This window comes from Equus przewalskii, chromosome 1 (genome assembly GCF_037783145.1).
Source record: "Equus przewalskii isolate Varuska chromosome 1, EquPr2, whole genome shotgun sequence".
Classification (NCBI taxonomy): Eukaryota; Metazoa; Chordata; class Mammalia; order Perissodactyla; family Equidae; genus Equus; species Equus przewalskii.
In genome coordinates this window covers 13701423-13728385 of record NC_091831.1, presented here as the reverse complement: position 1 = coordinate 13728385, position 26963 = coordinate 13701423, and positions in this window count along the sequence as shown.

The window sequence follows — 26963 nt, the reverse complement described above, 5'->3', positions numbered from 1 at the left end:
CATGGGAGTACCCCGTTGTTTCAGGCTTTGGGTGGTAGGGCCGACCCCCTATGTGGGTGTTTGAGAAGCACAAGTCTGCTGCAGCTTTCAGGCCCCACCACCCACAGGGCCACATAACCCGTCAACACAGTCATGCCCTGTGCCCTAACCCACTGAAGAAGATCCAGTCGCCCCACTGCAGAAGCTCCACACACTCCACCAGTGCAGGCCCTCTCCTTGCACATGCCCTGCCCTGCAGAGGCAGACCCACTTGCCTGGCTGCAGAGGTTCTAGGCACCCCACCAATGCTGGCCTACAAGTCACCTGAGGGCTTGCTGTTGGGTGAGGCCAGTCCCTAGGGTGTGCTGCTTGCCCTAGGCTGAGCTGGATTAAATCGGTGCACTGGTGGGTGTGGCAGACCCCTGTGCTAACAGGCCAGGGGAAGAACTCCAATGACATCTGCCAGTGTCTGTGTCAGCACCCCTGCACTAGCTCACAACAATGGCTGCTGCCAATGTCTTAGTCACTGTGGAGGTCTCACATCTCACCAAAGTACACCCAGACCTTATCAGGTGAGTCTCTTTTCACCAAAGGACTGTGCACCTGTCTTTCTAGTGATTTTAGGTTGCTTTCTGAAATGCGTGAATTGGGCCTGCGCTCTTTAAGAGCAGGCTTTTTTTTCTCTTATGTCTGATAGCTTTTCTGGGAGTATTCTCTGTTGTAGTTAATAGCCAGCAATGCAGGCATTATGACACTTGTCTTGGTTGTGCTGAGTCCAAAAGCTGCTTATTGTGGTAATGCTTCCTGACTCAGACCCCCCACTCCTCCAGGGAAGGCTTTGTACCTTAAGGTTGCTCCCGGCCAGGCACGAAGCATCATGGCTCACAGGTGGCTTCTTTCTCTCCAGAAAGGAAGTTCTGCTTCTTCCACCTCAGTCAGCACTGTCCCTTGTTGTTGGGGTTCTTTTTATCCAGTTTTCAGTTCTCTCTCAGGGGTAATTGTTCCAAGAGGAGTTGTAAATTTGTTGTGTCTATGGGAGGAGGTGAGTTCTGAGTCCACCTACACCACCATCTTGACACCATCCCTGCATCTAAATCAAATGTTTAAGCAGCTGACAATCCAGGGAAAATACTAGGACTTCAGACTTTCTTGCTTTCATTTCTCCATTTTATTTTTTCAAGTCTATTCACTGGCCTATCAAAAATGAGTTTAAATACTTTAGGGGCTTCCTACTCAAACCATGGTCTGTGGACCGGCAACAACAGCACCACCTAGCATTTGTTGTAAATTACAATCTCAGGCCCCACCTCGGACCTCCTGAATCAGAATCTGCTTTTTAACAAGATCCCAGGTTATTAGTGTGCACTTCCCAGTTTGAGAAGCGTTGTGCTAGAAGCTTGTCCATCTCACCTTCAGTTGCATGCTCAGAAGCACATCCCTCATTCTGCTCCTGAGCAGACAGACCAGCATCATGTCAGAAAATGCGTCTATGTAGCTCAGGCCAAAATCAGGCCCTGAAAAGACCTGAAACTGTTGAGAGTTTACCCCAACTTGATCCTGGTCTTTCCAATGGAAATGTCTCACCCTTCACCATGGACCCCTACACAGTACTTTGTTCACCCAAATCCCGCCTTATTCCTACTCTCCACACCACGGGTGCATGTGTGTGTAGGGGTATGTGTGTGAACTACAGGTGGGGGCTTAACCATACTCCTCAGTTCATACCAATTATTATCATCTCCATTAGCAAGGTCCCTCTCTTGTAAATGTTTATTTTTCCCCCTTATCTCCCTTTTTAGGCACTCACTCTAATGATTCATATATGTTCTTGGATATACATGTAGATCCTTGAAATAAAGTCCTGTGGGCTTGGGGGAAGGCTTAATTTACATAAAGATTATTGTACTATAAGTCATCATTTTTTCATTTAATACTATGCTTTTAAGGTCTGTCCATTTTGCAACATGTATTGGTTCAATGCTTCCATCTGATGCTTTACATTCCAGAGAAGACAGTACAGCCTGTGATAAAGGTGACTCTTCAAGTCAATGTGGGAAGGATGAATTGAATAGACAGCATCTCTCTATCTTAGTTGTCACATCAGAATCCAAGCTAAGCTGCTTTTCTAAGAGGCCCTAAATACACAGCAGCTTTAACAAGAGGAAAAGCTTTTCCTTCATGCAGAAGCCCAGAGGCAGATGTCCAGAGCTGGCAAGGGCTCTGCCATCCAACAAGTGGTTTCCATCTCTGTGTCTAGCTCTCTTCACTCCCCAGCCACAAGGAAAGGATCAAAGGACCATTCCTTTCCATGGGTAGACCCAGAAGAAAGACCTACCACTTCTGCTCGCAACCTGCACAGCCATTCCTTGCTGCCAGGGAGGCTTGGAAATGTAGCACACACCCAGCTAAAATTCTGCTCCTTCTAGGAGGAGAGGCTACTGGAGACAGCTAACCATCTGTCACATTGCAGTTCTCCTGAGCTGGTGGGCAGGCTGGGCCCCATGCAGCTGGCTGTACTCCCCTCCTAGTGCTGAGGATGCTCGGAGCCCCATCTGCAGCCACCTCACGTGGGGTCACAGGGCTGCACGGCACAGATTTGGGCACAAGGGGCCCTTTTGTCTTCAGGTTGTTTCTCTAGTCTTGCTTGAGCTTCACCAGGATTCCCTCGCTTACCTAGTTTCTGTGTGATGGGGAGACGATTTGTTACTTAAAATCCATCTGCATTCTAAGGAATCCTCTGTTTGCTCCATGGAGAGAGAGAGAGAGGGACTGAGGTTGCCCCACATAGGGAACAGAATGAAGACATGGGAGGAGATGGACAAAGTACGCTTGGGGGAAAAAGAACAAATATCTTGAGGGAAATGTAACGAAGTTTGACTGTTGTAGGATGTAAACCTCTCCTCCATCTCCTGCCTAACCTCTGCATCTGGCATTTCACCAGTGCATTTGGCATTTGATATTGGGGGGAGTGAGAACTGGATTCAAAAAGTGCTGAGCCTGGCATCCAGGTGGGCATGGGTGAGAGCAGACATGGTCCCTGGGGACGCAGTCATTTCAGGTTGAAACTCCATGTGTCAAAACCTACCTTGATCCTTTGGGTTCGAGAAGGAGGGGGTCTCACTGCTTAAAACACAATGCTGCTGGATGGCTGGCTCCACTCAGCCAGGCATGGCTATTGCAGAATCCATCTGAGCACCAGGCACTTCCCCTGGAGCCCAGGGAGAAAGATAGCCAGGGAACTTGAGGGCAAAAGGGTTTTTACAGGTGAGGAGGCTGAGGCCAGGCCGAAAGACAGGCCAAGGTCACCCGGCTATTCAAGGGAGCAGCGAGGCCGTGGCTCCAGCTCTCCGGAGCTCACATTCTGTGCTTTTTCTCTGGGTGGAGAGTGTTCTTATGACACTTATGACCACCTGACTCATCCCATCTGGTTTCCCAGACCTTTATGACTTGTCTCTTCTATTCATTCAAAATAGAAAACCATGCTGGCTGTGCACACAAAACACTAAAAATAGAGAAAAGAGCTGCAGGCAGAGGGCCATGCCTTTGCCTAGGCTGTGTCCAACCCCAGCAAGCTCAGGGCATCCTCAACCATGTTGATCTTTTAAAATCCTGTTTATTTTATGAAACCAAGTAAAAAAGGACCACTTCTCCCCATTTCGAGCCCACACTGATCTCTCCCTCTTCCCAACTCCTCCCATGCCTGTTGCCGCCAATGTCCTGTGGTCCATCTCTCACTGTGTTTAGTGCTTTCTCCTTCTCCTGAGTTTTATTTGTTTGGTTAATTGCCCCCGTGAGACCAGCCAGGGACAGCGATTCTCCTGTTCCCATAGCATTCTGTAAGTTCTTCTGAAATTAGATCCAGATGAAGGAGACTTGACAACTTCCAAATTTAGTTGAAGCACCGTGAGCAAGAGCGGACCCATAAGACACGATGTTTGTTCCAGTCAGTGGGAATGAGACGAGAAAAGAAATTTTCCCTAGAGATAGAGTGAGACAGTCTCGTGTCTGCTTTATAAATTCATCCTTTGCTTTTTTCCTTCGATTCCTTGAAGGCAGAGCACTGATTTTACAGGAGAAATAATTGACTTGTACCATGTCTGCTCACCTTCCTCCCTTTCACTCAACATGGCCTTTGAGCCAAAGCAGACACCACCGGGGAGGGGCTTGACCTGGAGCTGACAGCGGTGGGCTTTGGCTTCTCCGAGACAGTAAAAGAGGGGGACAGTCCCTCAGAGCAGTAAAGGGGCCTGCGGCTGACAGGTCATCTCCACCATGCTCAGCCCCGCTGCCTCCCTGCCGTCACAGGAGTCACGAGATGTGGTCCAGCAGCCCTCATGCATCACATCCTCCGGATTCATTCCCAGAGTGTAGCCCATGTTTTCTACCACCTGAGCCTTCGTCCTGCCCTGGTTAATCCTCCCTGTGCCACAGCGAGGGCCAGCATCCACAGGAGCGATCCCTAAGCTCAGTGGTTCAAGATCACAAACTCCGAACATCCAAGCCGGGGCAGAGTCCTGGGCCAGAACCCAGAGCAGGACTAGGGGGAATGGGAGGGGGAGCAAACACTGTCACTGCCACCCCGTCCAAAGCAATTGCCCTGAAAGTTCAAGGCTCACGAAGACAAGGCCGGGCCTGGGAGAAGGACGACTGAGGACACACTTACGCCGGGGATTAAGCTGGTAGTGGTGGAGACAGGTTCGAGGAGGTATCCATGGAGATGGGTGCGCTCCCAGAGGTGGTCGTCCAGAAGGCTTCCTGGAGAGGGGAACGCAGCCTCTTAGAAACAACTTCCTGTAGAGGTCTGTAGAGGTGCCAGGGGTTAAGGACATGGACTCAAAGTTCTAACCTTTCCTGGCTGTGTGATGCCAGGTGAACCACCTACCTCTCTGAGCTTGCTTCCTCCTCCATAAAATGAGGTTGCTAGTGGCCCTACCTTTCTAGTGCTCCTGTGAGCCTCGATGAGACACCACGGGAAACAGGCTGCACGCAGGTCCCTGCACGGGGTTAGCGCTCGGTAAATGCCAGCAACCATCTCAGCCCGTGACAGTTCTTCCCGGTGCTCCCCACTTTCGATGCCTTGTTTCCACCTCACAGCAGCCTTGAGAAGTAGGTGAGATGGTTACGCCCCTTTTACAGACTTGGGAGCTGGGACTCAGAGAAACTGGATGATTTCCTGAAGATCCTATGGCCGGAGAAGCCGAGCCCAGCTCCGCATCCGGGTCCCTCAGGCTCCCTGCCCCACCCCTCCTCCTGAGGGCGCCAGAAACTAGGGCACTGGGCGCTCTAAGAACACTAAGGAGCGTCTGAGCTCGCCAAGCAGTTCACTCAACAGTCATTCATTCAACTCCTTCATAAAACAGAGAGGGCAACTGCTCTGTGCTGTACAGTTGGGGGTTAAGAGTGTGGATTATGGAGCCAGACTTTTGGGTTCAAATCCGGCTCCTCTACTAACGAGATATGTGGCTGTGGCCATTACTTAAGCTCTAGGTGGCCTCAGTTTTCCTATCTCTAAAATGGACATAGTGATTTTTGTACCTGCCTGGTAAGATCGAATGACTAAAGTGCTTAGAATAGCACCTGGGACAGAATAAGCTCTCGGTAAACATGAGCTGTGTTTAGCTACATTTTACAGAGGAAGAATCTGAGTGCCAGAGGGGCGGAGACTCAAGGCTGGGTTTCTAGGATTCTCTCCATCCTGTCTTAAGAGCCTGGGCCACCTGAGACCAGATCCACACAGCTGGAGCGTCTCAGTCCCCCGTCAGCCGCCTGCCCAAATAACCAGCACCTCCGTCTAAGGCAATCCATGCATAATTCCTCCTGCGCCCACGGGATTCTTTTCAAAATATTAAATAGACTTATTTTTTATTTCCTGAAGCTTTGTTGCTTTTTAGCATACAATCAAGAATTGAAGCCTCAGGGGTAAAGAGCGACGTAATTATGACAGAGATTAAATCAGTATTTAAAGGCTAATTTTGTTGTGTGCCTTGAGCGGGAAAAGTCAGAATGAAATAAGCAGGCTGAGAGCATTGGTGAAAGCACACCCCGATTCTAGACTGTGATGGAAAAAGCCTTCAAGTTCAAGTGGAAACGCTGTCTGGAAACATAATATGCTTTCCTTTTCCACGGTTAAATAAAAAACTAATTATGTCACAGAATTTGCCACAGAGGACTCCAACGAAGCCACGATGTGATTTCACAAACAGGGAGATGCACAATTGAAGTCTTCACACATAAACAGATTCAAGCCATCAAGATGTGGTGTTGCCAGGATTTACATAAACCTGGGAGCAAGCACATCCTACAAATCTTAGAACTATTGCCAGAGTTTGTAAAAGTACCCAATGCTTCCAAGACAATTTTAAAAATCAATAATACAAACTCTCATTTTCAAATGATGTCGGATCTCAGGTCCTTGCTTCCCACTCAAAGATAAGGGCTTGGAATACGGAGAGGGAGCCTCATTTGTGTTTTCCCAGGGTCCCAGGTCTGGAATAGAGAATCTTTTCCCAGGCCAGAGGCAGGTAATGCGGAAAAGGGGAGGGGTGTACCTGGCTGCAAGCCCAGTGGGGACTCACCGCGGGGGTCATATTAAGAAATGAACACGTATTTAGACAACATTAATAACGATTTTTACAATGACAGTGGCTAGTAGAAGTACTGGGTGTGAGTTTAAGGAGACTGATCGTGCCATTATCTCACTTATTTACTTAGGACTCAGTTATTGTCCTAAGTTCAGTCAGTTATCAGATTATGTTGAATATGAAAGTTCCTACCAACATATTCTTCACCAACATATTATTATTCATAAAAAGAATGTAGCAAGCAGAATTCTTTATATTCAAGAATATTCTTTATGCATATATTTTTCTTGAACATATTTTTGAATGAATTAGTTATATTCAGTGAATATATCATCCTCAGGCTGTAGTCTTATGAATATGTTCTTATAAATCTATTCATGGTTCCTCATCTCCCCTCCTTCTCCTCTGGGACGACCCCCCCCACCCCCACCCCCCGAGCCACCACCAGCTCTCCTCGTGCATCTCTGTTCCACAGCTTCTGGCTTCAGCAACAGGGAGCAAAGCAAAGACAAATGGAACATGCCTTAAAATACTTCTATGAAGACAAAGGGAAAATCAGTAAGTTAAAACTATTCAATTTTATTTTATCTTTTTATTTTATTTTTTTAGTCAATGTGGTACCTTGACAATGGCCATTCAGCAAATTGATCTGAGTTAACCTGGTGGCGGGTCACGTGGAAAAGATGTAAAGCTTTGAGGGATTTGAGGAACTCAGTGTTAGTTGGCATCAAGGTAACCAGAAATAAGTTAGTACTTCGGCTAATCAGAAAGCCACACACATCTAGACAACATTATTCATAACAAGGACCCTGCCCCTTGACCGTGGTTGATTGAGTCAGAGGTGGTCAGCTAACCCAAGCAAGGCCACTCAGAATTCTTCCCTAAGTCTTTTCAAGTTGAAGTTGAGAAAGAGAATGAGCCCTCCCTAAGGTGGAGCCCTCCAGAAGTAAGACAAGTGCAGAAGAAGACAAAGCTGTCCCCGACCCTCTTAGCATTCCTGGCTCGGTCTAAAAATGAACCTGAAGAATACAGGCTAACAGGAGAAAAACATACAAATGTTATTGACATTTTACAACATGGGAGCCCGCACAAGAGGATGGAGACCCAAAGAAGTGAGCAGAGCAGGAAGCTTTTATATATTTTAGACAAAGAAACAATAAATATGTGAAGAATTGACAGGACAAAGGGGTTTGGGTAGTAAGGGTGAAGGGTAGTAAGTGGTGAAGAAATGACTAGAAAGATAAGCATTAGTTTAACAAGGTTTGCTTGTACAGATTCTCAGCCCCAAGTTCCCCGTCTCTGGTGAGAAAATGTCTTCTCTCCTCCTGGTCCAGGGATGGGACTCATCACATGGGACATTCATGACCTGTTTCAGGGAAGAAGGGCAAGTGAGGGGGAGGTCAAAGTGACCTTCCTGCTTCTGCTGTCTTTTTAACTCCTTCAGCTTGAGATATTTAATGTGCCAATGAGCCATATTTTGGGGTAGCATGTCTTGAACCCCACCACAGGGAACCCTGGGAAGGCTTGTTCCCCACCAAGTAAAATAAGGTCCCACCTTCAAGAAAAGAATGGAGCTGACTGGCAGAGAGTAACAAAGAACATGGAGCAAGAGAAAATCTTGACAGTATCCAAGTACCTGGATCCCACTCTTCCTGAAGCCCAGCTGCATTTTTGCCCTCCTGAAAGGAGGTGGTGGCTATGGGTCAGGACATACTTGGAATGAGTCTTGGAAGAGACTGACAGAGAAAGAAACATGCAGACCTGGAAGATCAGAGCATCCCAGCCCAGAATGCCAGTGGTACAGGTGGCTGAGCAGAGTTTGGGGGAGGAGAGTCAGGTGCACAGAGAAGGCAGGCTGGGGAGGCCTGACCAGATCAGGAAGGAACCTGTAAGCCAGGCTAAGGAGTTAGAGCTTTATTCTCTAGGTACTGGGACTCACCGATAGGTCTTCAACCAGGAGCTGAAGCTCACTGAGGTGAGAGTCTGGAGGGAAGATGGAAGTGGAGAGAGTCAGGAGCTGGGGTGCCCATTGGGAGGCTGCTGCAGAGGTCCAGGGGAGAGGTGAGGAGAGCCCAAACAGTGTAGGGAGAAGTGACGGGAGGAGCATCGCTAACTCCCTGTACCATCCCTTCCTCCCTTCCCACCACTGGATGGGCCAAACTTTTGTGTGTGACATGGCGGGGGGGCGGGGGGTGGGGGGTGGCGGGGGGAGAATCCAAGGGAAGGGAAACACACAAAAGCTGCAGCCCCTGGATTGTTCCATATGCGACCCAGAGCACCTAGAGGGCATGCACACACACCCTGGGCACAACTCGTGTTCCTCAGATGCTACGTTTCCTTCTAAGCACACACAAGGTCGCAGGTATGGCCAGATGCCCTCTCTCCATGGCCTCTCTCAGGTCAACAGGAGAACCAGCGGCTCCCAGGAGGGTGCTCTCCCCTCTGGACACATGAGCTCAGAACCCATTCACCTCCTTCATGGCTCATTCTGTCTATGGCACAAACCATCCCAAATTCCTGTGTCCAGGCATTCTCCCCAAAGTGGAGCCGCCCACACCAAAGAGGCCCTGCCCCTAATTCCAGTTCACTTCTCCAGCCTTGCTTTATCTTTGTTTCGATGCCAGGATGGTAAAATGAGGATGTGGTGCCAGGACCATGGAGAGTGGCGTGTGCGGGGCAGTCTCGACCGCCCGTTACCTCTGGGACTCTGCCAGGTCCTCTGCCACTAACAGAATCAAACCCCTGCCACTGTCCCGCCTGGGCTGTCCCCCTCTCTTTTCATCCCCTCTTCCTCCACTTCCCCTCTCTCCTTCCCCTGAAGGTCTGGTGGACCAGTGGATTGCTCCTGAATTTGCTAACTTAGTTCCCACATCTGTTGGCAAAGCTTGATCCCCCCTGCTAAAGCAGAGATGTCCCTCTGACCCACACATGCTACCCCATGCTCCCTCACTTTCGACAAGCGGCATTCTAAACTCTTTATCATCTAAAAAGGGAGCCCAGATGTGACCATTTCTCCCACCTGCCCTTTCTGTTTCATTTTTTCCCTCCCATTGCTCTGTACTAAAATATGATACCAATAAAATAATAATGCTATCCCCAGGAACACCATTCCCTCATATGCTATATAATCCCAAAGCCCTCCTTCTGCAGAGGACGCCTCCTATTTAGCCCACCTGCTCCATCCAGAAGCTTTTTCTTTTCACCACTGCAGACGACGCCTGGGACCTGCTTTGTCTCTTTGTTCTGTGCACCTCACAACCCCCACCATTTTTGCGGTTGGTTTTTGAGTGATGCATTGCCCAGTGTAAAGGCAAGCTTTCATCCTGACGAGAAGGCAAATTCTCTTTTGCCACTGCCTTTTAGGGCTTTCTGAGATGTCAAGAGTGATGTCCTTAAAAGTCCCTGTTCCTCGGGGCAGGGACAGGTCCGACCGCTGCAGGGACACTGACTCATCAGAGCTCCCGCGTCCCCACTCTCCTTCCCCCGGGGCCTTCCAGGATGCCCTGAGGGGGGAACAGATGTGAGGCAACAGAGCCTGGGGCAAGCTGGCCTCCAGACCTGGGGCTTCCGGGCAGCATCTTGCAGACGCGCCTGTCAGGCCCTCCCAAAGGGATCTGGGATCTGTCTCCAGGGGCCACTGCTTCGGCGACCAGTCGAGAAGCAAGATGGGCTTCCAGTTCCCTGGTAGGGATGGGGACAAAACCTCACTTCCCTCGTAGTCATGCTCAGAGCTGGGTGAGGAGCCAGCCTCACAGCCACTTCTGGTCCAGCTCTCCCATAACAGTCCCAGACTATTGGTGGGGACCCATGCCATCTCATGACAGCCTGCAGCACTGTCAGCCTCAGGGCCAGGCACTGGCACCTTCCACCGAGGAGCTCATAGCAAGCACTAGACACAGTACTCAACAACCCTCCGCCTTTTGCATGTGTCTTTCTACATTTTTACCACCTTGTTAAAAATAACCCACCTTTGGGCCGGCCCTGCGGCTGTGTGGTTAAGTCCACGCTCTCCGCTTTGGTGGCAGCCTGGGGTTCACCGGTTCAGATCCCAGGCACAGACCTAGTACCACTCATCAGGCCATGCTGAGGCGATGTCCCACACAGCAGAGCTAGAAGGACCTACAACTAGAATATACAGCTGTGTACTGGGGGGTGGGGGAGCGGGCTTTGGGGAGAAGGAAAAAAAAGATTGCCAACAGATATTAACTCAGGGCCAATCTTCAAAAAAAATAAATAAATAACCCACCGTCTTCACAAGTACTGTCTGTTAATCTCCTAGCTAAACAAACAGAACTTGTGCTTAAATAACTGTGTTTCCCTTGGGGTTTACACATTTCCATTTCCTTGGCTGTTTTTGACTCTTGGCTCAACTTCCTGGAATTGATTTGAAAGTGTTTGGATGTAGACGTGACCAGCCCCAGAGCATCACTTGAGTACCAAGTATCTGAAAAGAGACACCCAAACCTCTCCCCAGGGAAACACCAGAGAGCCCTAAGGTACAGAGCACCCTGTGTCATCAGAAAAAGTTTTCATATGCTTAACGGAAGGTAAAAATGAAAGAGAGAGAACCACAGAAATTATCAGCTCTTGAGGTTTTACTTAAAATCCTCCTCTAATTTTCACCACTTGAGCTCTCTTTAAATTTATTTTTGAATAGGAAAGACTCTGTTTCTCCCTCTCTCTCACACTCTGCTTCTACCACGCTCACACTTCTACGAACAGACATGTGGGCTTTTTCCCCCACGCCAAGCAATTCTGCAACACCAGCTGGGTGTCCTACAGTTTAACTCAATTTTGACACTATCTACCTCGAGTCAGCCTCAGACCCCACGGTTAAGGACTCAGTCCCACAGCCTGCTTCCCCCACTTCAGATGCCAGTCACAAGTCCAGGTTGTCACTGTGCTTCTGACCAACCGGTTATAAATCAGAGATTCCATGACCCCCTCCTGAGGTTTAATAATTTGCTAGAGTGCCTCACAGAACTCAGGGAAACAGTTTACTTACTAGGTTACAGGTCCAGGATAAAAAGATACAACTCAGGGGGCTGGCCCCATGGCTGAGTGGTTGAGTTCGCGCGCTCCGCTGCAGGCGGCCCAGTGTTTCGTTGGTTCGAGTCCTGGGCGTGGACATGGCACTGCTCATCAGGCCACGCTGGGGCGGCGTCCCACATGCCACAACTGGAAGGACCCACAACGAGGAATGTACAGCTATGTACCGGGGGGCTTTGGGGAGAAAAAGGAAAAAATAAAATCTTTAAAAAAAAAAAAAAAAAAAGATACAACTCAGGAACAGCCAGGTGGAAGAGATACATTGGGCAAGGTATGGGGGAAGGGGCAGGAAGCTTCCATGCCCTCTGCAGGTGCGCCACCCTCCCGGCACCTCCTCGTGTTCACCAACTGGGGATTTTTATGGCCTCTTCATTATGCAGGCATGATTGATTAAATCATTGGCCATGGATGATTACATCAATCTCCAGGCCCTCTCCTCTCCTAGGAGGTGGAGGGTATGGCCGAAATTCCAACCCTCTAATCATCTGATTGGTTCCCCTGCAAGCAGCCCTTATCCTTAGGGCTTTCCAAAAGTCACCTTATTACCTAAACTCAGGTGTGATTGAAAGAGGATTGTTATGAATAACAAAAGACACCCATTTCACCTTCATCACTCTGGTGCTATTTCAGGAACTGGGAACAAAAACGAAATTTTCTAACAAAATATGCCCGTATAGCTCTAATCACTTAGGAAATTATAAGGGCTTTAGGGGTTATATGCCAGGAATTGTGGAGGAAGACCAAAATATATATTTATTATATCACAATCACAGTTTTCTCCCTTTTTTCTTCATTTTATTAATTTTTTTTTTAAAGATTGGCACCTGGGCTAACAACTGTTGCCAATCTTTTTTTTTTTCTGCTTTTTATTTCCCAAACCCACCCCCACACACACACACCAGTACATAGTTATATATCTTAGTTGCAGGTCCTTCTAGTTGTGGGCTGTGGGATGCCGCCTCAACGTGGCCTGACGAGCAGTGCCATGTCCGCGCCCAGGATCCGAACCCTGGGCCGCCGCAGCAGAGCGTGTGAACTTAACCACTCGGCCATGGAGCCAGCCCCAATTTTATTAATTTTTGTTTCTCCATCACAAGCATCTTTAGCACTGAGCTCTGTCTAGTTTTTCAGAGGAACATGGACACATACATATTACCTTAGTGTTGTCCCACAATTCCTTAAGTTAACAAAGACTAGCAAAAAAGGGAATTAAATTAATATCAAGAGTCAGCCAAGGGGCCAGCCTTATAGCCAAGTGGTTGTGTTCACCTGCTCCATTTCAGTGGCCCGGGATTCACCTGAGTAGATCCTGGGCAAGGATCTACACACCGCTCATCAAGCCATGGTGAGTCAGCAGCCCAAATAGAAGAACTAGAATGACCTATAACTAGGATATACAACTATGTACTTGGGTTTGGGGAAGAAAAAAAAAAGAGGAAGATTGGCAACAGATATTAGCTCAGGGCCAATCTTCCTCACCAAAAAGCATACCTTTAAAAAAAAAATTCTTAAAGAAAAAAAAAAGAGCCACCCAACAAATGTCCTGTGGCAGAGACTATTCATCAAACTCCATTGCCCTTTTCTCCTGGACACAAGCTGGACTACATTTCCCAGCATCCTGTGCAGTCAGGTGGCCATGTGTCTAAGCGTGGCCAGTGGAATACAAGCAGAATTGTTGAACACCACTTCCAGGTCTGGCTCCTGAAAAACCTCCTTCATGATCTTTCTTTTTCTTTCTGCCAGCTGCATGCAAAGAGGACAAGACCTCAGAAGATGAAAGACCCACATCATGGAAGAAACTTGGGTCCCTAAATGATAGTAAAGAACAGACTAAGACCTCCCCCTCCCTTCCCAATGACCACTAAGCCACATTGAACTGTGACACGAGCAAGAAATAAAAAGTTACTGTATTAAACCATTGAGATTGGGGAGTTTTGTTGTATCAGTTTACCCCAACTTATACATGTTCTCAGTAAAATAATTTTAGAACTTCCACCCAGAGAGTTTACAGAATAACCTCCATATCTTATACATCATACACCGTATTGACTGTGCTGTGAAACTCAAGAATCCACCCTCAAAAGGCAAAGATACAATCAGATTATGACATTTCCATTTAAATCCTGTAGTCACCCTACATTCAGATATTTCCCAGTATCATTACAAATAATTACCATGTTTTTTTATCCCTTCCCCAGGAGTTTTGGTAGCCACACTAAAAAGTAAAATGAAATGAAATTCAACAAGTCATAACCACAGGAAGTTTTGGCACAAAAATCTAAAATTTTTGCATGAATTAACACTTGTGATGCCTACCCTCATAACGTACCTCCATTCAGAGGCCTCCCTATGGGAGTCAGGGGCCTCAGCTGAGACGTTCTCTCCACTCAGCTCCCCTGGTCCTTTTGTTCGAGCTTCCTCAGCAGTGACATGATCCTCCGCCCTCCCCAGTCTGTACTGCGCGTCCTCAGACCCTCGCCCAACACCCTTCGAGGAGCCAGTCCCGTTCTTTTTCACCCCTGATTTACACTGTGAAGTGAGTGAATGAAGGCTTGGTTGTTGCTTTCACTTGGCTTGTTGTCCTATTTGCTAATCCCCTCAATACCGGGCAGCTCAACAGTTTGTTGTTACCTGCTGGGGTTTGTCTCAATGGCTCCCACCCAGACATTCCCAGAAACTCAAATGCATCAGATTCTATCGCATCTTGGCGCTGATGCTCAGTTCTGCCTTTCTCTTGTCCCCTGCCCTTTCTTTTCTTCCCTCTCCTCCAAGTCCTTCTTTCCTCAAGGTCTAGCTGGACCAGCAAGTTTCTCCTGAGTTTATCAGTTGAGCTCCTATTTCTCCTAGCTAATGCTGATGCCTTTCTATTATCCTGTATCATGGATATCTTCCTGATCAACATTTGTACTCAATCATGTTGAGAAAACAGACTATGGCTGGGGGAGGGAATGACAGGAGGCAGATTCCAGGGGCTCTAGCTTGTGTGACGGTAAGAGAAGCGGGCTCAGGGGAAGACGACTGTCTCACTTTGGGACATGCCGTGTTTGAGGTATTGTCATCCAACCAGGTGGAGACGCCATCCGGATTTATGAGTAGGTTTGCTGGGCACTCTCCTGTGCAGATAGAAGATAAAGCCATGGGCATGGACCATCTGCCAAGCATGTTGTCACAGGGGCTTCTGCAGCCAAGGAGCAATTGCAGCATCTGAGCCATGGGGATTAGCCAGTTGCAAAATAAAAAAAAGGAACTGAAGAATCATTTTGCCATCCAGCATCCTTGAGGGCAGTAGCCACATTTCACCAGAGAAACAAGCTCTGTGTCTAGCACTACTGCCCTTGCAGGGAGGAAATACAAACAGAAACTCAGAGGCCCCTCCTCTCAGGAACCACCTCCTCTGCTGGGTCAGGGCGGCCTCACATAGGCTCTTTCTTCTCCACCACAGTAAGGACTGTCTGGAAATATAATTGCCTCCACACAGCCAGCATGGAAACTCTGTAAAAAGCCTCGGATAGGGGGAAACGGGGAGGGCACAAGAGAGCCAGCTGGAGACCAGTGGGGCCTATGCCTTCTGCCCTCCCTGTAGCAAGAAGGAAGCTCTGAGCAATTGGACCATTGCTCAGAGAGGAGCAGGGGGCTCAGAACTGGCTTGCAAATCTGCTTCCCTGAATCAAAGGGCAGAAAAGGGTTTCCTGCTGGTGACAGCAACTCCTGTGACCAACGCAGCCCCTCTCACTCTGGGCCTCCCGAGGCTGTGGCAGGGCATGGCAGAAATAGCTGTCCCTGCCAGTCTGTTCCCACAGTCGGTTCTTACCTGCAGCATGGAAAGCTCAGAAAAGGATGGGGACATGCCCAGCCCCTCAGCCTTCTGCTTTCTGATTCTCCCAAAAGCTAGGAGACCCTCCAGGACATGATGGAAAGATTCTCTGAGCTCAAGAGACTGAGAAGCTGATGCCACAGCTATTCGTGACTTGCTGTGTGACTATGGGAAATCACTGCTCTTCTCTGGTACTTAACTTTCCTCATAAGACTCATAAAAGGCAGTTAGTACAGTGAGAGGCTTATGGCAAATGCACCGTGAATAGTAGCTGTTTCTGTGATGATGATAATGACAGTGTTAAATGGGGCATTTGGATTAATGACCCATCTCCAAGGCTCCTTCCTGCCTTGTAGCTGAACAAGAAAAATATCTTTTTTTAACGAGCTGATATAATAATAACCATAGATCCTGTTTACTAAGTGCTTGTGTGCCAGGCACTATAGTCACTTCATTTCACTTACTTCTCATAAATGTCTTGCAAGGTAGATCATATTAGCCCCTATTTGCAAGATGACAAAACTTAGGCCCAGAGAGATGAAGTAACTTGCCCAAGGTTACACAGTTGATAAATGATACAGCCTGAATTGGAAACCAAATCTTTTCATTATACCACTGATGCCATCTCTGTAAAAGGTGAGAAGCCCTATCAAAATAGTACAGTACTGGGAAAAAATAAGACATAAAGACCAATGAAACAGAACAGGGAGCCCCGAAATAAATCTAAGCACCTATAGTCAAGTGATCTTTAACAAGGAAGCCAAGAATGCACAAAAGGGAAAGGAGAGTCTCTTCAATAAACGGTGTTGGGAAAACTGGACAGCCACATGCAGAAGAGTGAAATTGGGTCTTTATCTCCAGCATATACAAAAATCAACTCAAACTAGATTAAAGACTTAAACATAAGATCTGAAATAGTAAAACTACTAGAAGAAAATATAAGAGAAAGGCTTCCTGATACTGGTGTGGGCAATGATTTTTTTGGCTAGAACAGGCAACAGAAGCAAATATAGACAAATGGGATTGCATCAAGCTGAAAAGTTTCTGCACAGCAAAAGAAACGATCAGCAATCAACCTATGGAATGGGAGAAGATGTTTGCAAACAATATATTTGACAAGGGGTTAATGTCCAAAATATATAAGGAATTCATACAATTCCATAGCCAAAAAAAAAAAAAGACCCAAATAGCCCAATTAAAAAGTAGGCAAAGGGAGGGCCAGCCTGGTGGCACAGCGGTTAAGTGCGCATGTTCTGCTTTGGCAGCCCCGGGTTCACCGGTTCAGATCCCAGGTGCGGACATGGCACTGCTTGACAAGCCATGCTGTGGCAGGTGTCCCACATATAAAGGAGAGGAAGATGGGCACCGATATTAGCTCCGGGCCAGTCTTCCTCAGCAAAAAGAGGAGGATTGGCAGCAGATGTTAGCTCAGGGCTAATCTTCCTCAAAAAAAAAATAAATAAAAATAAAGAGAAAAGAATAGGTAAAGGCCCTGAATAGACATTTCTCAAAAGAAGACATACAAATAGACAATAGGTATATGCAAAGGTGCTCAGCATCAATAATCATCAGGGAGATGAAAATCAAAACCACAGGGAGATATAACCTCACACCTGTTAGAATGGCTATTATCAAAAAGACAAAAGAGAAGTGTTGGTGAAAATGTGGACAAATTGGAACCCTTGTATACTGTTGACAGGAATTAAATTGGTATGAAAAACAGTATGGAGGTTCCTCAAAAAATTAAAAATGGAACTACCATATAATCCAGCAATCCCACCTCTCAGTATATGCAAAGGAGATGAAATCAGGATCTCAAAGAGATATCTGCACTCCCATGTTCATTGCAGCATTACTCACCATAGCCAGGATATGGGACAAGCTAAATGTCCATCAATAGATGAATGGATAAAGAAAATGTGGTATATATATATATACATGCACACACACATACACATACAATGGAATATTATTCAGCCTATAAAAAGAAGGAAATTCAGCCATTTGCAACAACATGGATGAACCTGGAATACATTATGCTAACTGAAATAAGCCAGATGCAGAAACACAAATGACTCATGATTTCACTTCTATGTGGAATCTAAAATAGTCAAACTCATAGAAGCAGAAGTAGAATGGTGGTTACCAGGGGGGTGGGGGGTGAGGAAATGGGAAGATGTTGGTCAAAGGGTACCAACTTTCAATTATAAGATGAATAAGTTCTGGAAATCTAACATACAGCAATGTGACTATAGTTCATAATACTGTATTATATACTTGAAATTTGCTAAGAGGTAAATTTTAAGGGTTCTCACTACACACACCAGAAAAGGTAACCTTGTGAGGTGATGGGAATGTTACTTAGGTTGATTGTGGTGATTATTTCACAATATATACATATATCAAAGCATCAATTCGTACTTCTTAAATATATACAGTTTTTATTTGTCAATTATACCTCAATAAAGCTGGGGGAGAAAAGAGAAAGAAAGGAGTGACATCAGCATCATGGCAGAGTGAGTCGTGATCTCTCCTCTCCAGCATACAACAAAAAAGACATTCATACTCCGACAGAGGACATCCACACAACACAAAAGACGGCTGAGAGACCCATGCAGCCACACATCGGAGGGTGGAGAGGCTGGAACCCCCCTTGGAGAAGGTGGAACAGGGTAAGAGAAAACTTTGCTCCTCCCCAAAAGACTGCGATCTGGGACTGTGTGCAGCCTCCAAGAGGGAAGGAAAGGTCACTCATTCATGGGAGCATCAAAGATCCCTGAGGTCCCTGCAGCCTAAGGGAAAGCCCCTACTGAAGAGAAAGCTAACGCAGGGGTGACCTTATCAAGCAAACACCACAGGATAGCAGATAGTGAGGGCAGAGCAAGAAAACCCCAAGAGCACACAGGAGAAAGCGCCCCTCCCCACCACCCACCGAGCACTGGCTTCAGTGCCTGGGATCTTGGCAGATGGCAGAGGGCTCAGAATATGCAGCTCTTGACCCTCACCCAGTGGTGATAGGTGGTAACTGTGACTGGGATGCAAAAGAACAAAGCTGCACCTCCTAACAGTATCAAAAATTATATTAAATCTCCAGAACAGAGAGAAAAATGACAAGTACCCAGAAATTAGTCCTGAAGACACAGAAACGTGTACTCTAAATGACAGAGAATTCAAAATAACTATTATCAAAAACCTTAATGAGTTAAAAGAGAATGTAGAGAAACAATTCAACAAGTTCAGGAACTACTTCACAAAAGAGATTGAAACTATAAAGAAGAATCAATCAGAAATATTGAAGATGAAAGACAAAATCAATGAGATAAAACAAAATATGGACTCCCTGAATGCTCGAGCAGACACCATAGAGGAGCGAATCAGCATAACTGAGGATAGACATGTTGAAATGCTCCAGAAAGAGGAGGAGAGATAACTAAGACTAAAAAGAAATGAAGAAAGTCTCTGAGAAATATCAGACTCAATTAGGAAATGCAACATAAGAATTATAGGCATTCAAGAGGGAGAAGAGAAGGAGAATGGAGCAGAAAGCTTGTTCAAAGAAATAACAGCAGAGAACTTCCCAAACCTAAGGAAGGAGATGGAAATCCATGTGGGAGAGCCTACTAGATCTCCTAAGTATGTCAGGGTAAAAAGACCTACTGCAAGGCGTGTAGTAGTGAAACTGGCAAAACTGAATGACAAAGAAAAAATACTAAGGGGGGCACGGCAGAAGAAATTAACCTACAAAGGAACCCCTATCAGGTTTTCAGCAGATTTCTCTGCAGAAACCTTACAGGCTAGGAGAGACTGAAATGACATATTCAAGTCTTTGAAGGACAAAAATTTTCAGCCAAGGGGCTGGCCCCATGGCCGAGTGGTTAAGTTCGCACGCTCCGCTGCAGGCGGCCCAGTGTTTCATTGGTTCGAATCCTGGGCGCGGACATGGCACTGCTCATCAAACCACGCTGAGGCAGCGTCCCACATGCCACAACTAGAAGGACCCACAATGAAGAATACACAACTATGTACCGGGGGGCTTTGGGGAGAAAAAGGAAAAAATAAAATCTTTAAAAAAAGAAAAAATTTTCAGCCAAGAATACTCTATCCAACAAAAATATCCTTCAGATATGATGGAGAAATAAAAACTTCCCAGATTAACAAAAGCTAAGGGAGTTCATAGCCATGAGATCATCCCTATAAGAAATCCTCAGGAAGGCCCTCACACCTGAAAACAAAAGGGAGACAGGGGTCACAAAGCAGAGAGTAAAGAGATAAATAGGTAGACAGAATCAGTAAATTGTAGCTATACATCAGAATAGGTTAGCAAATACTGAAGTATAACATTAAAGATAAAGGGAAGGACAACACCAAAAACAAAGACAATCTTGTCATTTTAACCACAAACTCACAAAACAAGATGGAATAATGTGTGAGAAAAACAAATTAGGAGGGAAAGAGGAAAGAGACTGAATCCCTTTAGTCTAAGGAAATAAGAGGCCATCAGAAAAGGGACTATCTTATCTATGAGATTTTGAATACAAACCTCATGGTAACCACTAAACAAAAAAGCAGAACAGAGACATAAAGAGTAAATAAGGAGAAAACAAAAAAATACAACATAAAAAACTACGTAACTCAATTGGTAGACTAAAATACACAGAAGGAGAAACAAAAGAAATGCAGGAGAACCAGGAAATGAGAGATAAGATGGCAGCATTAAGCCCTCATATATCGATAATCACCCTAAACATGAATGGACTGAATTCTCCAATAAAAAGACACAGAATGGAGAGATGGATTAAAGAACAAGACCCAACAATATGCTGCCTCCAGGAAACACATCTCAAATGCAATGACAAACACAGGCTCAGAGTGAAGGGATGGAAGATGATACTCCAAGTTAATGGCAAATAAAAGAAAGCAGGTGTCACAATACTTATATCAGACAAAGTAGACTTCAAGATAAGACAGGTAAAGAGAGACAAAGAGGGGCAGTATATAACGATCAAAGGGACACTCCATCAAGAAGAAGTAATGCTTATAAATATTTATGCACCCAACACAGGATCACCAAAGTTCATAAAGCAACTAGTAACAAACCTAAAAGAAGATATTAAAAATAACATAATAATAGTAGGGAACCTCAGCACTCCACTCACATCAATGGATAGATCATCCAGGAAGAAAATCAACAAGGAAACAGTGGAATTAAATGAAAACCTAGATCAGTTGGACTTAATAGACATATATAGAACACTCCATCCAAAAACAGCAGAATACACATTCTTCTCAAGGTTAGACCACATGTTGGGAAACAAGGCAAGCCTCAATAAATTTAAGAAGACTGAAATAATAACAAGCATCTTTTCCAATCACAATGCTATGAAGCTAGAAATTAATTACAAGAAAAAAGCTGAGAAAGGGACAAAGATGTGGAGACCAAACAACACACTATTTAACAAGCAATGGATCATTGAGTAAATTAAAGGAGAAATCAAAAAATATCTGGAGACAAATGAAAATGAAAATATACCATCCCAACTCATATGGGATGAAGCAAAAGTGGTACTAAGAGGGAAATTCATCGCTATACAGGCTCACCTTAACAAACAAGAAAAATCCCAAATAAGCAATCTCAAATTACACTTAACTGAATTAGAAAAAGAGAACAAACAAAGCCCAAAGTGAGCAGAAGAAGAGAAATAATAAAAATCAGAGCAGAAACAAATGCAATTGAAACTAAAAAAGGCAGTAGAAAGAAGCAATGAAACAAAGAGCTGATTCTTTGAGAAGATAAACAAAATTGACAAACCCCTTGCCAGACTTACAAAGAAAAGGAGAGAGAAAGCTCAGATAAATAAAATTAAAGATGAAAGAGGAGAAATAAGAATGGATACCACAGAAATACAAAAGATTATAAGAGAATACTACGAAAAGCTATTTACCAACAAAATGGACAATCTAGAAGAACTGGATAAATTCTTAGACTCTTACAACCTCTCAAAGCTGATTCAAGAAGAAATAGATAATCTGAATAGACCAATCACAAGTAAAGAGATTGAAACAGTAATCAAAAGCATCCCAAAGAATAAAAGCCCAGGATCAGACGGCTTCCCTGGAGAGTTCTACCAAACTTTCAGAGAGGATTTAATACCTATCCCTCTCAAGTTATTCCAGAAAATCAGGGAAGACAGAACATTTCCTAACACATTTTATGAGGCGAACATCACTCTGATACAAAAGTCTGACAAGGATAACACAAAAAAGGACAACTACAGGCCAACATCGCTGGTGAACATAGATGCAAAAATCCTCAACAAAATATTGGCAACCCAAACACAGCAATACATCAAAAAGATCATATATCATGATCCAGTGAGATTTATTCCAGGGACACAGGGATGGTTCAACATCCGCAAATCAATCAATGTGATACACCACATTAACAAAATGAGAAATAAAAACCATATGATCATCTCAATAGATGCAGAGAAAGCATTTGACAAGATCCAACAGCCATTTATGATAAAAACTCTTAACCAAGTGGGGACAGAAGGAAATTACCTCAACATAATAAAGGCCATATATGACAAACCCACAGCCAACATCATAATCAATAGGGAAAAACTGAACGCCATACCTCTGAGAACAGGAACAAGACAAGGATGTCCACCATCGCTACTCTTATTCAACATAGTACTGGAGGTTTTGGCTAGGGCAATTAGGCAAGAGAAAGGAGTAAAAGGAATCCAAATGGGAAGTGGAGAAGTGAAACTCTCGCAGTTTGAAGACAACATAATCTTATATATAGAAAATCCTAAAGAATCCATCAGAAAACTATCAGAAATAATTAACAACTACAGTAAAGTTTCAGGGTACAAAATCAGCTTAGAAAAATCAGTTGCATTTCTATACTCTAATAACGAACTTACAGAAAGAGAACTCAAGAATACAATTCCATTTACAATCACAACAAAAAGAATAAAATATCTAGGAATAAATTTAACCAAGGAGGTGAGGGACTTATACAATGAAAACTATAAGACATTATTGAAAGAAATAGATGATGACATAAAGAGATGGAAAGAGATTCCACACGCATGGATTGGAAGAATAAACATAGTTAAAATCTCCATACTACCCAAAGCAATCTACAGATTCAATGCAATCCCAATCAGAATCCCAATGACATTCTTCACTCTGAAATAGTGAAATAAAACAAAGAATCCTAAAATTCATGTGGGGCAACAAAAGACTCTGAATTGCTAAAGCAATCCTGAGAAAAAAGAACAAAGCTGGAGGCATCACAATCCCTGACTTCAAAATGTACTATAAAGCTAAAGTAATCAAAACAGCATGGGTCTGGTATAGAAACAGGCACACAGATCAATGGAACAGAACTGAAAGCCCAGAAATAAAACCACACATCTACAGACAACTAATCTTCAACAAAGGTGCCACAAATATGCAAAGGAGAAAAGACAGTCTCTTTGATAAATGGTGTTGGGAAAACTGGACAGCTGCATGCAAAACAATGAAAGTAGGCCATTATCTCACGCCATACACAAAAATCAACTCAAAATGGATTAAAGACTAGAAGATAAGTTCTGAAACCATAAAACTCCTGGAAGATAATATAGGTAGTGCACTCTTTGACATCGAACTTAAGAGGATCTTTTCAAATACCATGTCTTCTCAGACAAGGGAAACAAAAGAAAAAACAAACAAGTGGGAGTTCATCAGACTAAAGAGCTTCTGCAAGGCAAAAGAAACTAGGATCAAATCAAAAAGACAACCCACCGACTGGGACAAAATATTTGCAAATCATATATCCGATAAGGGGTTAATCTTCATAACACATAAGGAACTCACGCAACTGAACAACAAAAAACCAAACAGCCCAATCAAAAATGGGCAGAGGGTATGAACAGACATTTTTCCAAAGAAGATATACAGATGGCCAATAAACACATGAAAAGATGTTCAACATCACTAATCATCAGGGAAATGCAAATCAAAACTACACTAAGATACCACTTACACCTGTTAAAATGGCTATAATCACTAAGACTAAAAATAAATGTTGGAGAAGGTGTGGAGAAAAGGGAACCCTTATGCACTGCTGGTAGGAATGCAAACTGGCGCAGCCATTATGAAAAACAGTATGGAGATTCCTCAAAAAACTAAAAATAGAACCACCATACACCCAGCTATCCCACTACTGGATATCTACCCAAACAACTTGAAATCAACAATCCAAAGTAACATATGCACCCCTGTGTTCATCGCAGCACTGTTCACAATAGCCAAGACATGGAAACAATCCAAGTGCCCATCGACTGATGACTGGATAAAGAAGATGTGGTGTATATATACAATGGAATACTACTCAGCCAGAAAAAAAGACAAAATCATCCCATTTGCAACAACATAGGTGGACCTGGAGGGAATTATGCTAAGCGAAATAAGCCAGACTGAGAAAGACAAACACCAGATGATTTCACTCATATGTGGAATATGAACAAACATATGGACAAAGAAAACAGTCCAGTGGTTGCCAGGGGAAGGGGGGTGGGGGTGTGCACAGGGGGTGAAGGGGAGCACTTATGTGGTGACAGACAAGAAATAACGTACAACTGAAATTTCACATTGATGTAAACTATTATGAACTCAATAAAAAAAAATAGAAGCTCAAAAAAAAAAAAAAAAGAGAGAGAGAGAGGGAAGAGAGAAAGAAGCCCTATACTTAAGGTGATCACATAACTTGTACTCTGAATGCAAACATTTCATTGGGTGACAAACTGTCTTGATTTGCCCAGGACTGAGGAATTTCTTGGGACATGGGACTTTCAGGAAACAACTGGGACAGCCCTGAGCAGACGGGGGACATTTGGTCACTGTGTTTCTGAGAGTGAAAGGAAGTATGATTATCCACTCAATTGGTGATACACTGATTCTCCTTATGATTTCTTCTTTGATCGATGGATTGTTCAAAAGTATGTCTCTTAGTTTCCAAATATTTGGAGATTTTCTAGATATTTTATTTTTTATTTCAATGCGATTCCATTTTGGTTAGGGAGCATTCTTGATATAATCTCACCCTTTTGAAATTTATTGAGACTTGTTTTGTGGTCCAGCATATGGTCTATCTTGGTGAATGTTCCATTCACAGGGAGAAAAAATGTGTCTTCTGCTGTTATTGGGTGGAGAGTTCTATGAAGGTCAACTAGGTCAAGCTGGTTAATAGTTTTGTTCAGATCTTCCACATCCTTTGTCCACTTGCTCTATCGATCACTGAAAGGGGGGTAAAGAAATTTCCTACTAGAAGGCAGATATGTCTCCTTGTCCCTTGAGTTCTGTCAGGTTTGCTTCTTGTATTTTGCAGCTCTGTTATTGGGTGCACATACATTTGGGATTGCTATGTCTTCTGATGAATTGGCCTTTTTCATCATTAGGAAAGGTCTGTCATGATGAATAGCTTTGGCAATATTCTTTATCTTGAAGTCTAGTTTAAATAATTCATACGCTCCCTTCCAACTCTAAAAAAGAAAAAGACAAGAAAGTATGTACGTCCCTGCAGCAGCGCTGGCTCATTTAAAGTCAACGACATTCTGTGGGGTTTTTCACTCCCTCTCTTGAGGCACGGCGGATCTCAACGTTACAGCATCCATTTATACAAAAAGAAATGGTCTGTTTGATTTAAACCTTCCCAGATGTGATCCAATTCAGCTGCAGGGGAAGCAGCTGTTTCTGTCAGCTGGGCTGATAAGGCCCTTTGTCTTGGGGAAAGCGGCAATTGATCAGTTCTCTTAGAGCCAGATAGCTGGGCTTTTCAGGGCAGATGCTAATGCTGCCCTTTAGAAAGCTCAGGAATGCAGGTGACCTTCTTGGGTAACAACCTCCTTCCTCGCGGCTTGTCTGTCATGTTGTCTGCACAGGGATATGCTTGGAGAACGTAGGGCCTCAGGGTCCTACGGAATAAAATCAACCATTTGTTGAAGCTCCCTATGAAGCCAGAACTTACAGAGGAGCCATTGGGATGTGACGGGGGTAGAAAGAGAAGAGTCAACGGCGTGTGTGTGGTCTCCAGTTTAGAAGACAGAAAGAGTGCTGCTCCCAGGACTGGAATGGGGATGCTGATCGGCACCATCTTGTTCACTGTCGAATCCCCCAAGTTCAGCACAGTGACGAGCGCCTAACAGATGCTTTAGACATATTTTTGGATGATTCAATAAATAAATGAACAAAACTGAAGTCAGCATGTGCTCTCAGAGAAAGTGAAGGAATAAATCAGGGGTCAAAAACTCTTTCCCTGGGGCCAGCCCGGTGGCGCAGCGGTTAAGTTCGCACATTCCACTTCGGTGGCCGGGTGCCGGTGTTCACCGGTTCGGATCCCGGAGGCAGACATGGCACCGCTTGGCAAGCCATGCTGTGGTAGGAGTCCCACATATAAAGCAGAGGAAGATGGGGACGGATGTTAGCTCAGGGCCAGTCTTCCTCAACAAAAAGAGGAGGATTGGCAGCAGTTAGCTCAGGGCTGATCTTCCTCAAAAAAAAAAAAAAAAACTCTTTCCCTTCAGGGCCCCTATTAGTCAGGGCTCAGCTGCAGATAAGAGTAACCAATCCACCTAGTTTAAGCAGAAATGAATTTAATTCCAGGAATTAAGTGCCTACAGAGTCATTGGAAGTGATGGAGGAACAGATAATCTCTAGGCTGAGAAGAGATTCCAAAAAACCCCACAGAACTGGTCCACCGAGGGAAGGGAATTGCTACTTCTGCTATAATCAGGAAGCTACAGGGGTAGGAGGCAACTGCTGGCTCCACGTCTACACCACTGGCGGTTGGGGGTCAAAAAGCTGCCCCTAGAACAGCTGGCTCCAGAGCCGCGTTGTACCTGCTGGAATCCACCACAGCAAAACAGCTGCTGCCACTCTCCCCTGCGAGTCCCAGTAAGTGTGTCCCATGGTGACTGAGTCCCTCCTGGAGCCACACCTGCAGCGAGTTTGGGAAATGCAGACCCTAGCTTTCCAGCCTCTGCCGTGGAGGAAGTTATCCCAGAAGGAGGTTGGAACAGAAGCTGAGTGAGCCAACCGACGCTCTCCACTACAGGTGCCAAGCAGGTAACCTCCTTCCGGCTGGTGTAAGACACAGAGGGGAGTACCTGGGGCTGGGGGTTCCCATTATAAAAGCTTCACGAACATCGTGCTGGCCAGACGAGACACATCTCAGCCACAGCTGCCTCTCTGCCAGCGTGCGAGTCCGGGCACAAACAAAAATCGGAGAGGCTGTGAAACTGGCAGAGGGTTAGCCGTTGATGATTAAGCAGCTAGGAACTAAAGTTTTTTTTTTTCCTTTTTGCAATGACAAATTATAGCTTTTAGCCGTTTAACCCACCCATTGTTAACTATGCTGTTTAGACAATACACTATCCGACTCCCACTAGATTCCTCTAGACAACATCTCCCTGCAGCCTGGGTCACCGTGAAAGTGGATGTTTGAGCTCTTTGTCAGGAACTAGAACCCCTCTGTCCACTCCAGGCTG